This window comes from Babylonia areolata, chromosome 13, assembly GCF_041734735.1.
Source record: "Babylonia areolata isolate BAREFJ2019XMU chromosome 13, ASM4173473v1, whole genome shotgun sequence".
In the NCBI taxonomy this organism is placed as follows: domain Eukaryota; kingdom Metazoa; phylum Mollusca; class Gastropoda; order Neogastropoda; family Buccinidae; genus Babylonia; species Babylonia areolata.
In genome coordinates, this window is record NC_134888.1 from 12,728,732 (window position 1) to 12,748,731 (window position 20,000).

Sequence of the window (20,000 nt, forward strand, 5' to 3'; positions counted from 1 at the left end):
TGTGGGAAAAGAGCCCAAAATTTATCTATGGGAAAACAGTTCAAATTCATCTATGGAAGAACAGTCCAAATTTTATGCCAAATTTCATTTGGGAAAACAGCCCAAATTTCATGCATAGAAATTTATTGTAACTGAAGCGTAACACAACGCAACACAACACAAAACAATACAACACAACACAATACAACAGAAAACATTACAAAAAAGCAATACAGTACAATACAATACAATATAATACAATGCAATATAACGCAATACAATACAACACAATACAATACAATGCAATACAACGCAATATAATACAATGCAACACAATGCAACACAATGCAATACAATGCAATACAATACAACACAATACAGCAGGACACAACACAACACGATACAATAAAACGCAACACAACACAACACAACACAACACAATACAATACAATGCAATACAATACAACACAACACAACACACTACAATAAACCGAAATACAACACAATACAATGCCATGCCATATCATGCCATGCAGTGCAGCACAATGCAGTCCGTAAAGAACAGTACGGAACAAAACAGAACAGTACAGCGCAGTATTCTCCATTAGAGTACACTACAGTACATTGGAGTACAGTACTCTCCATTAGAGTACCTTACAGTATATTACAGTACAGTACTCTCCATTAGAGTACATTACAGTACATTGGAGTGCAGTACTCTCCATTAGAGTACATTACAGTACATTAGAGTGCAGTACTGTCCATTACAGTACATTACAATGCATTAGAATGCAGTACATTACAGTCCGGTACTCTCCATAAGAGTACATTACAGTACAGTACAGTGCAGTACAGCACTCTCCATTAGAGTACATTACAGTGCATTAGAGTGCAATACTCTCCATTAGAGTACATTACAGTACATTAGAGTGCAGTACATTACAGCGCGATACTCTTCATAAGAGTACATTACAGTACATTACAGTGAGGTACTCTCCATTAGTGTGCATAACAGTACATTACGGTGCAGTATTCTCCATTAACTAACATTACAGTACATTAGAGTGCAGTACAGTACAGTACTCTCCATTAGAGTACATTACAGTACATTACAGTGCAGTTCAGTACAGTGAAGTACTCTCCATTTGTACATTACGGTACATTAGAGTGCAGTATTCTCCTTTAGAGTACATTGCAGTACATTACAGTGCAGTACAATACAGTGCAGTACTCTACATTAGTATATTACAGTACATTAGAGTGCAATACTCTCCATTAGTGTACATTACATTAGAGTGAAGTACAATACAGTGCAGTACCCTACATTACAGTACATCAGAGTGCAGTATTCTCCATTAGAGTACATTGCAGTACATTACAGTGCAGTACAATACAGTGCAGTACTCTACATGAGTACATTACAGTACATTAGAGTGTAGATGGTACGGTGCAATACTCACTATGCAATACAATGCAATATAAGTTTGTGTTTTATTTACACCACTCTCTGGGACAAATTCAAAACATTTTTAACATTCTGACTAAAAAAAAAAAGTCATTTTATATCATATTGACAGTTAAGTTTCACATATCTCAAATTTCTAAATCCACCAAAGCTGCAATGTTATGGTAAACTATATCCAATGTTTTGACTTTTTTCCCACCGTTTTCTCATTGTCACTCACTCACACACCCACTCTCTTTGTCTGTCTCTCGCTTCGTTCAACAAGCGTCTCAAGTTTAACAAGTTTGCAAATTTGCTCTCTGGATACAGCCAGATATGCACAGCCAGATAGACATCTCACGCAATACCTTGCCGCGTTCATGTCTTCTTTTATCAAGTGCAAAACAAAAATAAATACACACGCACACACACACACATGCGCGCGCGCGCGTGCGCGTTCAATATAATATGAAGCCTTCAATCTTCATCGTGAAGTTTGTGTCAAAATTGTGCACTATATCTAGCATCACTGCATGCCGCTGGTTTAGACAATGTGAATAAAAGCTGCCTTCGTTTACAGAAGAAGAAGAAGCAGAAGGAAAAGAAGAAGAAGAAGAAGAAGCAGAAAAAGGAGGAGGAGAAGCTGAAGAAGAAGAAGGAAGAAGAAGCAGAAGCAGAAAAAGGAGAGGAAGAAGAAGAAGAAGAAGAAGAAGAAGAGACAGACTGGACAGCTATCACACATTAGAAGATGCAGAGACATAACACAGAGCACTCACCAAAATTATTTCCTTCTTGGGCAAAAACCTGGTTTTGAATTTCTAGTCAAGTATCGCGGATTGGGAAACTGGGAGAAGAAAGCAGAGCTGTGTGCACTGTTTCGAGGCTGCCTTGAATGGAACAATGCATGACGAACATTAGGAACACAAATAAAAGTAAGTTTACTCATTCTGTCTGGTCTATCTGTCTGTCTATCTATCCATCTATCTGTCTGTCTGTCTGCATGTCTGTTTGTCTGTCTGTCTGCCTCCCCTCTCAGCACCCTCCCTCCCACCCTCTTTCTCTCTGTCTATCTGTCTATTTATAAAACGTTTCGTCAGCGTTTAATAGATTGTAGATGGCAAAACTGGGAGGAGCATGTTCATTCGAGTGATAGATTTGATTTGTACAGAGCTTACACTTCTACTCATTTAGTAGAAATCTTCTATCTAATATGGACCGACATCTGCGATCTATTTTGACAAGATTTAGATGAGGTATTTCTGGAATAAATGTGCACAGGTATCGCTATAAAATGCATGCAATTGAGAAACTTTGTGTCCCCTGTGCGAAGAATGAACTGAAGACGAAGTCCATTTTGTGTTGCAGTGTCCTGCTCTGAATCATCTGCCTTTGAAACTTATTCCAAGAAAGTATTTTTAGTATCCATGTTTGTTTATACTCTGTTTATTGATGGCATCTGATGATATGATGCGTAATCTGGCATGGTATCTATACAGAGGTTTTAAGTTTAGAGAGACGGTATTGTCTGAATTTCTTTAAGTTACTCTCATGCAAGAGCTGTAGCGCAGACGATAACAGTTATAGTGACATTTGGAAATCTGTTATCGCCCCTTGTTCATATGGGGCTATGGCCAAATCACCTGAATCTGAATCTGAATGTGTCTGTTTACACACGTGGTTTTTCTGTCTGTGTGTCCATCCATCCACACATCTGTCCCATTGTTTATCTGTCCATCCATCCACACATCTGTCCCATTGTTTATCTGTCCATCCATCCACACATCTGTCCCATTGTTTATCTGTCCATCCATCCACACATCTGTCCCATTGTTTATCTGTCCATCCAATCACACATCTGTCCCATTGTTTATCTGTCCATCCATCCACACATCTGTCCCATTGTTTATCTGTCCATCCAATCACACATCTGTCCCATTGTTTATCTGTCCATCCATCCACACATCTGTCCCATTGTTTATCTGTCCATCCAATCACACATCTGTCCCATTGTTTATCTGTCCATCCATCCACACATCTGTCCCATTGTTTATCTGTCCATCCAATCACACATCTGTCCCATTGTTTATCTGTCCATCCATCCACACATCTGTCCCACTGTTTATCTGTCCATCCAATCACACATCTGTCCCATTGTTTATCTGTCCATCCAATCACACATCTGTCCCATTGTTTATCTGTCCATCCATCCACACATCTGTCCCATTGTTTATCTGTCCATCCAATCACACATCTGTCCCATTGTTTATCTGTCCATCCATCCACACATCTGTCCCATTGTTTATCTGTCCATCCAATCACACATCTGTCCCATTGTTTATCTGTCCATCCAATCACACATCTGTCCCATTGTTTATCTGTCCATCCAATCACACATCTGTCCCATTGTTTATCTGTCCATCCAATCACACATCTGTCCCATTGTTTATCTGTCCATCCAATCACACATCTGTCCCATTGTTTATCTGTCCATCCAATCACACATCTGTCCCATTGTTTATCTGTCCATCCATCCACACATCTGTCCCATTGTTTATCTGTCCATCCAATCACACATCTGTCCCATTGTTTATCTGTCCATCCATCCACACATCTGTCCCATTGTTTATCTGTCCATCCAATCACACATCTGTCCCATTGTTTATCTGTCCATCCATCCACACATCTGTCCCACTGTTTATCTGTCCATCCAATCACACATCTGTCCCATTGTTTATCTGTCCATCCAATCACACATCTGTCCCATTGTTTATCTGTCCATCCATCCACACATCTGTCCCATTGTTTATCTGTCCATCCAATCACACATCTGTCCCATTGTTTATCTGTCCATCCATCCACACATCTGTCCCATTGTTTATCTGTCCATCCAATCACACATCTGTCCCATTGTTTATCTGTCCATCCAATCACACATCTGTCCCATTGTTTATCTGTCCATCCAATCACACATCTGTCCCATTGTTTATCTGTCCATCCAATCACACATCTGTCCCATTGTTTATCTGTCCATCCATCCACACATCTGTCCCATTGTTTATCTGTCCATCCAATCACACATCTGTCCCATTGTTTATCTGTCCATCCAATCACACATCTGTCCCATTGTTTATCTGTCCATCCAATCACACATCTGTCCCATTGTTTATCTGTCCATCCAATCACACATCTGTCCCATTGTTTATCTGTCCATCCATCCACACATCTGTCCCATTGTTTATCTGTCCATCCAATCACACATCTGTCCCATTGTTTATCTGTCCATCCAATCACACACATCCTGCATGAAATGGCCAGCTGCTGGACTGTGAGCATCTCTCTATACGCTTACTTGCACATGTATACATGCTAATGGGAAGAGCAGCATTGTTTGTCTGAAATTTTGTTTGATTGGAATTAGTCACTGAATGAGAGAGAAAGAAAGACACCTCAAAGCCTTCCTGTCTTGGTTGGTTTAAACAATGTTAATATCAAGAAACAAGGTGAAATACAGCGTTCAATTCAGAAAAAATTGAGCAACAACAAGCCTGAGCTTATATCGTGCTCGTTCATGTGTAACAAGCAATACACAAACGTAATGGCGAAAATACATACATTATTTGATAATGAAAAGAAAGTTGAAGTGCAAGACAAAACTAAACAAGAAAAACAACAACAAAAAAACAAAAACAAAAACAAAACAACAACAACAACAACTACTACTATTACTGCAACTACCACTGACAACAACAACATATAGTATTAATGATAATAATAATAATACTAACATATTAACAACAATAACAATACACTGGCAAGTGAACATCTTCTAAGTTTCCCCTATCTTGGTTCGTACCACAGTCTTAGCCACATGGGATCCACATTTCACTAATATCCAAAACAACCCAGAGGTGTGTGAGAAGAAATTGTAACCCATTCCCGTCTTTTGCACAAACTTATCACACATATATTTCACACCAAGTGCCTATGCCGAACCGAGATAAGACAAGACATGTTGAGTTCAGAAAGCCCCGCCCATGGGAGCACATGACAAAGTTACATATTTCATGTAACTAACGCAGATGTGATTCCCATTTTGGTGTTCAGTTCATTTTTTTTTTTTTATAATGGCCACACCAACTGTTTGGTTCAGACATACATTTTTGAGGAAGAAAAAAAAGAAAGAAAAAGTAATATACAAGAGATACAGCCTTGTACAATGTATATATGTCAGAAGTGGGTGGGCATTTATTCCATACGTAAAACATGACTAATTCACTGGAATAGATTAAAACAAGAAAGCCAGAAAAGAAAAGAGAAAAGGAAGCATGTTGACTCAGTGAGACGCACCTTACCTATCGACTGGAATAAAAGAGCATTCATTATGATGCTCAGAAATGTCGACACCAGCAATCCAGATATCAATGTGGTTGGCCTAACTTGTGCAGAACGATTTCTACAGTGACGGAATTATCAGACAAGATGGCTGCCGTAGACTGTAAATTTCATGTTCATTCTAGTTAATTCAGTACCCACTTTTAATATTCGTATGCAGTAAACAGGTCGATGGTACTGTTTGTGTGACACTGTATTCTTTCCAGAATTCATATTTCTTTTCTTTGAAAACGGACAATAAATATAATGTCAGGCTGTCTTTCAATCCCGTATACTGGCAACGAACACGAAAACGACCCAACTGCATCTTACGGATCCGGTTTCGAAACGGAATAAACCGGATACTAGCAAAACAATTTGGAAGTCAAGATTAACCCGGAAGACTTACAACCTTTAACTGGTATCAACGGAACGAATTTTTATTTCTCTATGTTTAATCCAAATTTGGTATTGACTAAAATTTTCCAGAGTAAAAAAGAAAAGAAAAGACGTATTTCCTGAGTAAATGACTTTGCAACGTTTATTACGGACATACACACACACACACACACACGCGCACACACACACGCACACACGAGCACACACACACACACACACACACACACACACACACACACACACACACCGATACACCAAGTTGTTACACAGACTCGTGTGTAAAACACAAAGGTGAGCCGAAAGGTTAAATTCGTATCGATGCATTGACATTTCAAAAATGGGTACATAAAAAAGCTATTAGAAAACGTGGACATGGAGAATGGTGTAAATAACACACACACACACACACACACACACACACACACACACACACACACACACACACACACACACACACACACACACACACACACACAGAAAGTGAGTGAGACATAGAGGGGGAGAAAGAGAGAGAGGGATAAAAAAAAGAAGAGAGAGAGAAAGAATAAAGACAGAAGGAGAGAGGAGAGACAGAATGAGACAGAGAGAGTGGGGAGACATTCGAGAGAGAGAGAGAGAGAGAGAGAGAGAGAGAGAGAGAGAGAGAGAGAGAGAGAGAGAAGGAGAGACAGATTGAGACAGAGCGAGTGGGGAGACATACGAGAGAGTGAGAGAGAGAGAGAGAGAGAGAGATAGAGGAGGGGGGCTTCGGAAGCCTCCTGTTTATAGCCATGAACAAAATCAAAACAAGCAACAAGTGCTGTTTCTGTGACATGGAATGCACGTCCTCCTATTTCTCACAGGAATCTGACTTAAAAAACAAACAAACAAACAAACGAAAAAACACCCCAAAGAAACCGATGAAGCGATGTGACGCAGCAGTTCTTTTTCCTTCCCTCTGTGGAATGTGAATGCATTGAGATCAACACAAAGATTCTCTCTTTTTTCTCTGTGAATGAATGCGTGAGAAAGAGGCGAGGACACACACACACACACACATACACACACACACACGCACACGCGCATACAGCGAGAGAGAGAGACAGACAGACAGACAGGCAGACAGACAGAGAAAGAGACAGAGACAGAGAAAGAGCAACAAAGAAATCAATAAAAGAAAGATGCATGGAGACAGACGGACGGGCAGAGACCAAGTCCTGTGGAGCCAATGGTTCCCAGGGGACGGTATACCTTCCACCTCAAGCAGGCATCTGTCCTTCACCACATCTGTCCTCCCCGTCTAACACTTCACATCTGTCCTCCCAGTGCAACACTTCACATTTGTCCTCCCTGTGCAGCACTTCACCACATCTGTCCTCCCTGTACAGCACTTCACCACATCTGTCCTCCCTGTGCAGCACTTCACCACATCTGTCCTCCCTGTGCAACACTTCACATCTGTCCTCCCTGTGCAGCACTTCACATCTGTCCTCCATGTGCAACACTTCACCACATCTGTCCTCCCTGTACAGCACTTCACCACATCTGTCTTCCCTGTGCAGCAGCACTTCACATCTGTCCTCTCTGTGCAGCACTTCACATCTGTCCTCCCTGTGCAACACTTCACCACATCTGTCCTCCCTGTACAGCACTTCACCACATCTGTCCTCCCTGTGCAGCACTTCACCACATCTGTCCTCCCTGTGCAGCACTTCACCACATCTGTCCTCCCTGTGCAACACTTCACATCTGTCATCCCTGTGCAACACTTCACATCTGTCCTCCCTGTGTAGCACTTCACCACATCTGTCCTCCCTGTCCAGCACTTCACCACATCTGTCCTCCCTGTACAGCACTTCACCACATCTGTCCTCCCTGTGCAGCAGCACTTCACATCTGTCCTCTGTGCAGCACTTCACATCTGTCCTCCCTGTGCAACACTTCACCACATCTGTCCTCCCTGTGCAACACTTCACATCTGTCATCCCTGTGTAGCACTTCACCACATCTGTCCTCCCTGTGCAGCACTTCACCACATCTGTCCTCCCTGTGCAACACTTCACATCTGTCCTCCCTGTGCAGCACTTCACCACATCTGTCCTCCCTGTGCAGCACTTCACCACATCTGTCCTCCCTGTGCAGCACTTCACATCTGTCCTCCCTGTGCAACACTTAACATCTGTCATCCCTGTGTAGCACTTCACCACATCTGTCCTCCCTGTGCAACACTTCACACCTGTCATCCCTGTGCAGCACTTCACCACATCTGTCCTCCCTGTGCAGCACTTCACCTCTGTCTTCCCTGTGCAGCACTTCACCACATCTGTCCTCCCTGTGCAGCACTTCACCACATCTGTCCTCCCTGTGCAGCACTTCACCACATCTGTCCTCCCTGTGCAGCACTTCACCTCTGTCTTCTCTGTGCAGCACTTCACAACATCTGTCTTCCCTGTGCAACAATTCACATCTGTCCTCCCTGTACAGCACTTCACCACATCTGTCTTCTCTGTACAGCACTTCACCACATCTGTCATCCCTGTGTAGCACTTCACCACATCTGTCCTCCCTGTGCAGCACTTCACCACATCTGTCCTCCCTGTACAGCACTTCACCACATCTGTCTTCTCTGTGCAGCACTTCACCACGTCTGTCTTCTCTGTGCAGCACTTCACCACATCTGTCCTCCCTGTGCAGCACTTCACCACATCTGTCCTCCCTGTACAACACTTCACCACATCTGTCTTCTCTGTGCAGCACTTCACAACATCTGTCCTCGTTGTGCAACAATTCACATCTGTCCTCCCTGTGCAGCACTTCACCACATCTGTCCTCCCTGTGCAGCACTTCACCACATCTGTCCTCCCTGTGCAACACTTCACATCTGTCCTCCCTGTGCAACACTTCACCACATCTGTCCTCCCTGTGCAACACTTCACCACATCTGTCCTCCCTGTGCAGCACTTCACCACATCTGTCCTCCCTGTGCAACACTTCACCACATCTGTCCTCCCTGTGCAACACTTCACCACATCTGTCCTCCCTGTGCAACACTTCACCACATCTGTCTTCCCCGTGCAACACCTCACCACATCTGTCCTCCCCGTGCAACACTTCACAAGCCCGGAAAAGATCAGCTGGTGCTGCGTGCTGGGTACGTGCGTTCCACCCTCACCCCAAACCCCTACCCTCCCCCTCCCCGCCCCCTCGCCACTCCCCCTCCCAAAAGAACAACCATAATAGAAACAGAAACAGAAACACACACACACACACACACACAAACAAACAAACAACAAAACAACAACAAACCCCACACACTCACACACAAAAGAACACACGATGTAGTTAAGCGCTGGTGACACTTGTATCTGAATTCTCTCTCTGTCTCTCTCTGTCTCTCTCTCTCAAATTGATTTCCATCGATTGAAATAACACTGTGTCAGCTGTTATAGATGGAATGAAAAGTGAAAACGTGTGATGTAGAAAGACTGTAGAGCTGTTGTGTTGTTTGGTTTGACAGTTGTGTTCAGATGGGTCACTGCGGGCAGCGCCATGTAAAGCACTGTCTGCAGCACTGGAATGAGGAACAACTCAGTACTGGGATTACAGTGCTAAAAGAAACAAGGAAATAACACACGTGAAACTGCTTCAGTGGCTTTTGGTTGTCGCTGAACATCTGATTACAAGGAAACATGGAATGCATTTCTATTAATGCCAAGTCTGGAATAAATGGTCATTCAATAGAAGGCAAACTTTCCATGACTCACATGCGATAACTCCAAGACAAGTAGCTGCAGTTCTCAACGAGTTCTTCAAAGGCCGTCTCAACAAGTCTGACAACGCCAGTTTGGCTGGCAGAGCTCTTTCATTTTCTTTCATGTTGAAGCATCTTGCTTTCAGTTTCTTGTCTACATGTGCGAGGCGTTCTGTTCATAGAGCAGTTTGACTCGTCTGCAGCAGTTCTAAAATGTGCAGCAAGACACTAGATCCACACATTTCATACATTTCGTGGAACTGAAACAATGATTATACTTCACACCACTACAAAGAAAGTCAATTCATCCGATTAGTTTTATTGGAGTAAGACCGTGTACAGTGTTTTCTGAATCAGCGCTAACTCAAAGCACATGCGCACTGTACTGTTTTGAGAACACGCCATGCATTTGTGGATTCATAAATAGATGTCATCTGAATGGTATTGATGATTCAGACTGAAAAATCGTTTCTACTTATTGCACTACTTTGTGATGGTTGCTACTTTGTGATTGTTATACAAATCTTGGCTGAATTTGATAATCAGCTGACTATTTCGTCCTGCTGATCATTGTTGACCATTACTGACCACCTCACAAAAGTGGTCAGACTGCGTGTGTTTTTTTTTGTTTTTTGTTTTTGCTGTTGTTTTTTTTCGTTTGTGTTTTATGATGACGCCTTGGCAGGTTTTGACTTAACTGACCACTGTAAACCACAACTGACCACTGACTGCTCAGAGTGTATTATTTTGTGACAGTTACTGCGTATTGGGACTTCTTAGCAGAATTTGACTCTACTCGCCTCTATTGACTACTGCTCATCATTACTAACCACATCTTGATGGAGTCTCCCGTCGGACCGACGGATGAGTAGGCAGGCAGGCTTATCTGTCGGTGTCGGTGTGTGTCCTCATATGGAAGAAAAGGCCGATTCTGGATGCGCAGCACTTCCCACATGTGTTGCAAGGGAATGTGAATGTGACGGCGATACGTCGTCCATTTTTCACAGCAGTACAACAAGGTAGTCAGCACAACAGCTCTGTAGTTTTTTGTTGTTGTTTTTTTAAAAATTATTTTACTTATTTATTCATTTATTTATTTGTGTAAGCTTATCTATTATTTATTCACCTTTTTTTTTCTCTCAAGGCCTGACTAAGCGCGTTGGGTTACGCTGCTGGTCAGGCATCTGCTTGGCAGATGTGGTGTAGCGTATATGGATTTGTCCGAACGCAGTGACGCCTCCTTGAGCTACTGAAACTGAAACTGAAACTGTCACATTTTCTCAAACTGCCTGGCATATTTTTATTTATTTATATGTGACCAAGCGCTATGCTTGCTCCAACACTATTCACGCACAAGCTGTATTAGCTTGCCTCACGCACAAGCTGTATTGGCAGACGACAGTTTTCCCTCCTAACCCACGCACAGAATGTGTGACGTCACTCTGCTTACATCATTTTGTCCTCGCCAGACCACCTGCTCGACCAGTGTCGCATCGCGGTACGTCATTGGCTGAGAGCAAACTTGTGTTTCTGTTCCACCGTAATTAATTAATAACTCTTTTGTCAGATCAGTAAATTACAAGTATTATATACTGGCAGAATCGTCGCAATTCCATCTTTAAGTCTGTTCCATTTATGTTTGCCTACGTTGAACTGATTTAACGCAGTTTGTAATGTTCAGCGACGAGCTCGTTAAAACTGACCCTGTTCAGGTGACTTAAATTAAGATTATAAATTTATCTTAAATAACCAACACTTCATTTTATACTCATTATAAAGTAGGTGTTGAGCTCTTTCTTTTGCAACTTATCCGACGTAAATCGGTTCAGGAATCATTTAGAAATCTGTCACTGAACACCTTTAAACAAACACAATTGTCATCAGATTCTCCGTGATTAGTGACGATCTGCTCGCAAGCACACGTGACGGACTTTGTGGTCCGCTAAACTTGCATAAATTGGCACAGTGAGTGATGAGTGGTCATTTTCATACCTGGTCAGTCATCTGACCAGAGCTCTCTCTCTCTCTCTCTTGCTGTGTCGCGGGCAGTGTGTCGTGTGTGTCCCCACAACGGCTGACACCTCGCTACGTATTGCTGTAAGTACTAGTGTGTAGAATGTGTTGATTTGTAAATTGTATTATTCGACACAGTACTTGTGTTCATATGAGTATGTTCAGTTAATTCTTTGTTCAGTTATTGCTTTGACATGTTAGTCACAGCTCGGCTATGATTGATCTAGAAAATTGCCATGTCGTCATATGCTCGTAGCAGTAGTCCATTTGAGTCTTCTTAACGTCACAGTCAGTGACGTCTCTGTACACAGATAGTTTGTTCCAGAATGTTCTAGTGAGTGCATAAAGTTCATTCACCACTTAATGGTTAAGCCATGATGGTTCTTCACTTACTATCTGGTCTATCAGTTGGCCAGTATGATATCAAAGCCACTGATTCTATTATCTTGTTTATTATCCATGTATTATTTTACATGCTCATATCAATTGTACTGCTAGCTACAGTGTGCTCAGTACTCTAAGATGTGTGTAGTATTCTGCTGTTTTGATTACAAAATGGTGTTGGATTGATATCAGTTATTGGTTAAAACCACTTGATATGTATCAATCTGTTAATTGTCATTTAGTTATCATGCTCTCTCCTATACGGCTTACCCCAGTATAGTGCAACATGATGAACTGATTCATTTGAGTCACTTTGACACAGTATAAGCTTTACCTAATCTATACTGTCAGTGTACTTTCACCAAGTCAGCATCGCTTCAGTTACTTTACATGCGCTATTTAAATGTATTAGAAATGTCATTTGATGTCAGCGTTTGGTCTTCACACATATGCATTATGTTGTTGCGTATCCCAAACCCGAGTGATAGTCTTTCCATGTGATATGTATGCATGCGCTTTATTATTCACTTGTGCTGACATGTTGTGCTTATGACATTTGTTTGTGTCATTCCAGGCACTGTCTTCTCCTAGTTGTCTTCTTCTCTTAGGTCTTCTCATTATCTCTTCTCTTAGTTCTCCTTTAGTTTATAACTATTGTAAATAAACCAATAGAAAACCCCATTTGTGACTGGCCTCTATATGTTCCTGGCCTGTGCGTGGGATCTTGTCTATCCTTTCATTCAATCAATCAATTAGTTGTCTTTTGTGCCGTACCCTATTAGAACCACTCGGGACACGGCTACATATAGATTTATACAGAAAACCAGGGGTATGATAATGAAACTGTTTCAGGAAATCGCTAAATCTTTACTGAAGGAAATATGCGCACAACTAAATTCAAAGTATCCCTGAATGCTTGAAATAAACGTTTGTTGGTCGCAGTCTGTGTCGCAATCTACGCCACTCCAGCATCATCGTCACTTTTCTTTCACCGCCCTTCATCCAGCCACGACCCCCTCCTCTCCCTCCCCTCCCCAGCCCACCGTCCACCCCCGCACACCATGGCTCTGCAGTGTGCACCGGGAACACTCTGTGTGTGTGTGTGTGTGTGTGTGTGTGTGTGTGTGTGTTGGGCGGGGTGTAGTCAGGGGGAAGAGGAGATGTTGAAAAGGGTTTGACGTTTTCGTTTGACATGGATACATGCTGGGTGTCTTTTCTTCTCTTTCCTCTTTTTCCTTCCGTGTCTTTTCTTCCTTCAGTTGAACACTAAGGAGAGGACAACAGAAAAAGAAATGACAGGAAAAAATCTTAGGAAATACGTACAGAGAGAGAGAGAGAGAGAGAGACAGAGACAGAGGGAGAAAGAGAGAGACAAAGAGACAGAGATAGGGAGAGAAAGAAAGAGTAGGAGAGAGAGAGGGAGAGACAAACAGAATGAGACAGAGGGGGGAGTCATAAAAGAAAGAGAGAGAGAGAGAGAGAGAGAGAGAGAGAATGAATCAATCAAAACCACACAATTCACAAGGTTCTATCAGGAATCGGCTGGCAGTTTTCATTCTTTTTTCAAACAATCTTTTACATGAAAAGAGAATTGTTTAAGGTCAGCATAAAACTCTGTTTCTTGGTCTGTCTGTCTGCCTGTTGGTATAGCTATCTGTCTGTCTGTCTGTCTGTCTGTCTGTCTCTGTCTCTCTCACATCCTCCTTTCTTCCTCTCCGCCAGTGACTGCAGAATGTATCTATGTATCCATCTTTGTGTCGGTTGTAAATACATGTATGTAGGTTTGTGTGTTGATGGGCAGCTATGTAGACTTCGTCCGTTTGTATGTGTCTGTCCTGCTGCCACTGCCTTGTCGTCCGAACCTCCGTGTCACAGGAGACACAGTGATCAGATCGGGTCTCCCCCATCCCCACTCCACCCTCCATTTACCACCCCCACCCCCACCCCGCTTCATTCAATTAGGTCTTGTCAGCATACTGTGGTTCAGTCAAAATGCCCCTCTCATCTGATCCTGTAAGTTTCCAAGCAAGACCTCACTCCCCGTAAAAAACAACAATAAACATCAACAAAAACAACAACAATAACAAAAACAAACAACCAAGAAACAAAAAAACAACAGCAGCAGCAGCAACAACAAAAACAACCAAACATACACTGATAACATTGACTTTATACCCGGAGGCAAAAACTAAAAAGGGCGTACGATAGGTCTGTGACACCGGTTAGTGTGAACTGAGTGAAACTGTGGTTCCCTGCAGACTGTGTAGTCGTGAGGCCAGCAGGGAGTCTGTTGTGTGCCGTCAGTCCCTCAGCACGCCTCAACAACCTTGTACTACAGCTCCTGTCTGGTCTGGAAGCGTGAGTCTGTATGTAATAACCATGTTTTTCCTGTATAATATCCCTGTGTGTGTGTGTGTGTGTGTGTGTGTTTGTGTGTGTGTGTGTGTGTGTTATAACCCTGTTCTTCCTGTGTAATATCCCTGTGAGAGAGAGAGAGAGACACTGGACACTGGAATTATTTATTGTCATTGCCAAGAAAGGTCTTTTGACAAGGGGGCAACAACATAAATCCATATTTTAGCTTCAAAACAACAAAACACTATATTTTTTCTCTGAACCCTTCAGTCAGTTTAAACCAAGAAAATATGCAATACTTGGAAACACTTAAGTCACATCCTGACAAAAACTCAACGAAACGGAACTAAAGAAAAACAACAATGTAACGATAATAAAATACCAAAATGAATGGGGACTGACTCGACCATCCATTCAAAAATACATCAAACCAATACGTACTGCCTCAACAATACACTCAAGTATGCAATGTTATGTTTTCTGTTTTGTCCAAATAAAATAGCAACTTCTGTACTAACTATAATTAAGTGTCTTCTATGCTGTTAATACTATTCTGACTTATGTACCTTTGTCTCATTGTTTGAGCTTCTGCAATGAGTTTAGCGACCGATCTAATTATGATTTCATTATCACATGACAAAACAGTAACAACATCATGGCTTTTAGCCATCTCTGTTTTAAAGAATATGCATTTTTCTCGCACAGTATTATAAATTTCACACTGAAAAAGAAAGTTTTTCATCATCCACTTGGTATCCACAGAGAGGGCATGGTGATTGTATAGAAGTCCCAGGTTCAAACCATCTCCTGTTTGCATTAAACCCCAGAGTTCTTAACCTAAATCTCGCATAATTTATTCTGTGCCATTTGTCTGTAATGGTTCTGAGATATGTTTCTGGTTGAAATATACTTTTAAAAGAAAAGAACCAACTATATTTTTCTTTACTTTCCATGTCAGAATTCCAGTTTTGTTTGAAGGAACAAATGAGTCTGTCTCTGAATTCTGCAATAAATTGCTGTTCGTTTCCTACACCCTGGGACAACCACACAATTCCAAAACCATGTTCAGTCAGAACCTTATTCACTCTATAACACCAGTTTTCTTTACCTAACTCCATCTGTAAAAGCATCATGTCATAGACTTGTTTGCTCAGACGTGTTTGTGGAAGCTTTAACAATTTTAACCAATACTTAATACATTTGACAAAAGTTCTTATATACAAAGGATATCTTCTAGTTTCCCCATATAAAACCGTATTGGATGAATGGATTGGAACATGCAGAAAACGTTTAATTGCATAAGTATGTAATCTCTCAATGTGTGAGTTAACCGTTAATCCCCAGATTTCAGCTGCATATGTCAGTAAAGGTTCTATTTGTACATCGAACATTTTCCAAAATAGACAGGAATCAATAGAGTTCAGTTTTCTAAGTGTTTTCAAAATTTCGATGACGCCTTTTTTACCTTTTCTGCAAAATTCTTCCCATGCATTATTCAGACTTAATTTTGTTGTAAAAATCATCCCCAAATACTTATATGAATTAACAACTCTAACTTCAGTATTTCCGTATAACCATTTTTCATGCATTGACAAATGTCCACCCATTCTAAAAACCATAATATTCGTTTTATCTAGATTAACAGTCAAACCTAACCGATCTGCTTCTTCTTTTAAGACATTTAGCTGATTTTGCAAACCTTTTACCGTCCCTGACAAAAGAATGACATCGTCAGCAAAAAGTAACAGAAATAATTCAATAGCTCCTGGTATTAACTGAATACCGTGCCGACCTCTTTTGGAAAGTTCCACAGCTAATTCATTTATGAAAAAGGAGAAGATTTGCGGGCTTAAAAGACATCCTTGTTTAACACCAGTTGAACATTTGAAATAATTTGAGTATACACCTTTTACACGCACACATGCAAGCACTGAGTTGTAAACACCTCTAAGCGCCATATATAATTTTCCATTCACACCACTTTTACGCAGAACATTCCATAGGGCATTACGATTCACAGAATCGAAAGCCTTCCTGAAATCAACAAAAGCAACATAGAGTTTTGTGTTACAAAGCAGATATTTTTGCATTGAATTTCCATTGAATACAATGTAAATATATGGTCTACAGTGCTATAAGTTGCTCTAAAACCTGCCTGTTCTTCAATTATTTTATCCTCCCTCTCAGCCCAATTAGTTAGTCTCATATTTAAGATGTGGGTGTAAACTTTACTTAGAACGCTTGTGAGTGATACTCCGCGATAGTTATCTGGGTTGTTAACATCACCTTTTTTTATGTATGGGAATAATTATTGATTTTGCCCATTCTACTGGAAATGTACTATTTTCAAACATCTGATTAAATAATTCTACAAGGAAATCAGTTATAAGGGAATTTGCATGCTTCAGCATTTCCCCAATGATTTTGTCTGGACCTGCACTTTTTCCTGACTTTAAGTGTCTAATACTAGAAATGATCTCTTCTTTAGTTATGGGGTCGCTAAACAATGGCTCATACTCATCCTCTGTCTCCACTAAATTGTCTTCTTCTTGTGTTGACTCATTTTCAAAGTCGTTAAAAACTCTAAAGAAATGATCATGCCACTGTTGCAAAGAAATCTCATTATACACGAACGTTTTTCTGTTCACAGATCTTATCACTGACCAGAATGTTTTAGAGTCACTAATTGAATCTCTTAATATTTTCAATCTATTCTTTTCAAACTCTTGCTCTTTTGACTTTCTTAATTTCACATACTCCTTTTGGGCTGTAACATATGCTTGTCTTTTTTCTATCTTGTCCGTTTGTGTTTTACACCTCTGAAATCTTTTTTAGTAACCTTTTAACTTCTTGTTTCTTACACTTGCATTCATCTTCAAACCAGTCATTACATATCTTACTTCCTTTTCCTACTGTTCGAACCATGCATGCAGCGGCTCCATACAAGGCAGTAACAAACTGGTTTAGGCTATCGTTCAAGTTAGTGTCTAATAACTGAAATGCTTTCTGAATACTATTATAGAATTCATCACTGTCAAGCTCGTTTTTATAAACATCAACATTCTCATCAGCCCATACAATTTTTTCTTCACCCTGATGAATCATATTCGTACTGTAATTATGAGGAATATTTTTCCAAGTTGCCTCAACTGGCAAATGCCATGAATCCACGCAGTCACCAATATGCACATCAAAATTCGATAACAAATCAACAGAAACCAGAAAATAATCTATTACACTACATCCATTAGGAGACACAAAAGTATATTCTCCCTTTTTATCACTCTCACAAAAACCATTCAAGACAATCATATCAAACAGGAAATAATAATAATAATAATAATAATAATAATAATAATGGTATTTATATAGCGCTGGATCTTGTGCAGAGACAAATCAAAGCGCTTTCGCACCAGTCATTCACACGCATGCATAACTCTAATACTGTAGAAACTAAAGACAAGGAAGGGCAGGCAAGGGAGGCTATTTTGGGAAGAGGTGGGTTTTAAGGCCAGACTTGAAAGAGCTGAGTGTGGAGACTTGACGAAGCGAAAAAGGAAGTTCATTCCAATCGCAAGGTCCAGAAACAGAGAAAGAACGGCGGCCAATAGTCGAGTGTTTGAATCTGGGTATGCGTAAACAGAGTGGATCCGAGGCCGATCGTAGTGATAGAGATGGAGTGTAGAGGTGAAGGCAGCCGCAGAGATAGGAAGGGGCAGTTTTGTGAATGCATCTATAACATAGAGTACTGATCTTGTACTTTATTCGGTGTGAGACAGGGAGCCAGTGGAGATGTTGCAAAAGAGGAGTGATGTGCTCAGATCTTTTCTTTCTGAGGACGAGTCGGGCAGCAGAGTTTTTTTTCGCTGAAGGGGCTGAATGGATGAAGCAGGCAGACCAGACAATAGAGAGTTACAGTAGTCAAGGCGAGAGAGAATGAGAGAAACGACAAGTCTAGATGTTGCGTCAGTGGACAGATATTTCCGGACGGCACTGATGCGTCGCAGTTGACAGTAGCAGGACTGACATGTCTGACTGATAAATTTTTGCATGGACAGTGTATTGTCAAGGACAACGCCGAGGTTCCTGACTGACGTGGAAAGAGGGATGGATGTACTGCCAAGTTTGATTGTGTCAATTGTGATGGAAGACAGTTTTTGTTTAGTTCCTATGATCATTGCTTCAGTTTTGTCCGCGTTCAATTGTAACTTACTTCGAGACATCCAGTTTTGAATGTCCAGGAAGCAGTTGGATGTTTCTTGCAAGAGCGACAACAATTTTTCAGGGGTATCACTCTTCTGGAGTTGAGTGTCATCAGCATAAGAATGATGACTGATATTATGGCGGTTGATAATTTCAGCGAGAGGAGTAGTATACAGTGTGAAGAGCACTGGGCCTAAAACAGATCCCTGTGGGACTCCATGTTCGATTTTAACGGGTTCAGATTGGAAATGATCAACAGTGACAGACTGGAATCGGTCAGTGAGATAAGACTTGAACCAATTTAGAACAGTGCCGTTGATACCAAATGTAAAATGAAGACGGGAAAGAAGGATTGAATGGTCTATCGTATCAAAGGCGGCTGACAATTCGAGGAGAGTGAGAAGGGAAATTTTTCCTGAGTCGGACGCTATCAGTAGATTGTTCAGAATGTGGAGGAGAGTGGTTTCGGTGCTATGGTCAGCGCGATAGGCAGACTGAAATGGGTGGATGAGATTGTTGAAACAAAGGTGGTTGTTAAGCTGCTTGAGGACAGCTTTTTCAAGGAGTTTGGACATGAATGGAAGATTAGAAACTGGTCGATAGTTTTTCAAAATGTTTGCGTCAAGGTTGGGTTTCTTCAGAAGAGGCCAGACGATTGCAGTTTTGAAAGTGGATGGAAACGTTCCAGTGAGAAGGGATGAGTTGACAATATTAGTGATTGTGGGGAGAAGATGTGAGACACATTGGGAAAAGACCAAGGCTGGTATAGGATCGAGCTCACAGGATTTTACTGTCATTTCTTTTAGGATTTCATGAACTTCTGTTTCAGTCAATGGATTGAAGGAATGGAGAGGAGTGCCGCTGAATTGAGGATCAGGATGAACAGGTTGGAAAGACATTTGGTCTAAGATGGTACGAATATTTTGGACTTTGTCGAAAAAGAAAGAGGAGAAGACATTGGGGAGTTCAGATAAAGTGTAGGTAGAAGGAAGAGGAGTCCTTTTTGCAGTTCCGAGAAGATTTGACATGACAGAGTAAAGAGATTTGGTGGATGTGGCATCGAGAACTTGAGAAGAAAAGAAGTTTGTTTTTGCTGATGAGATCATATGTTTGTATTTATTT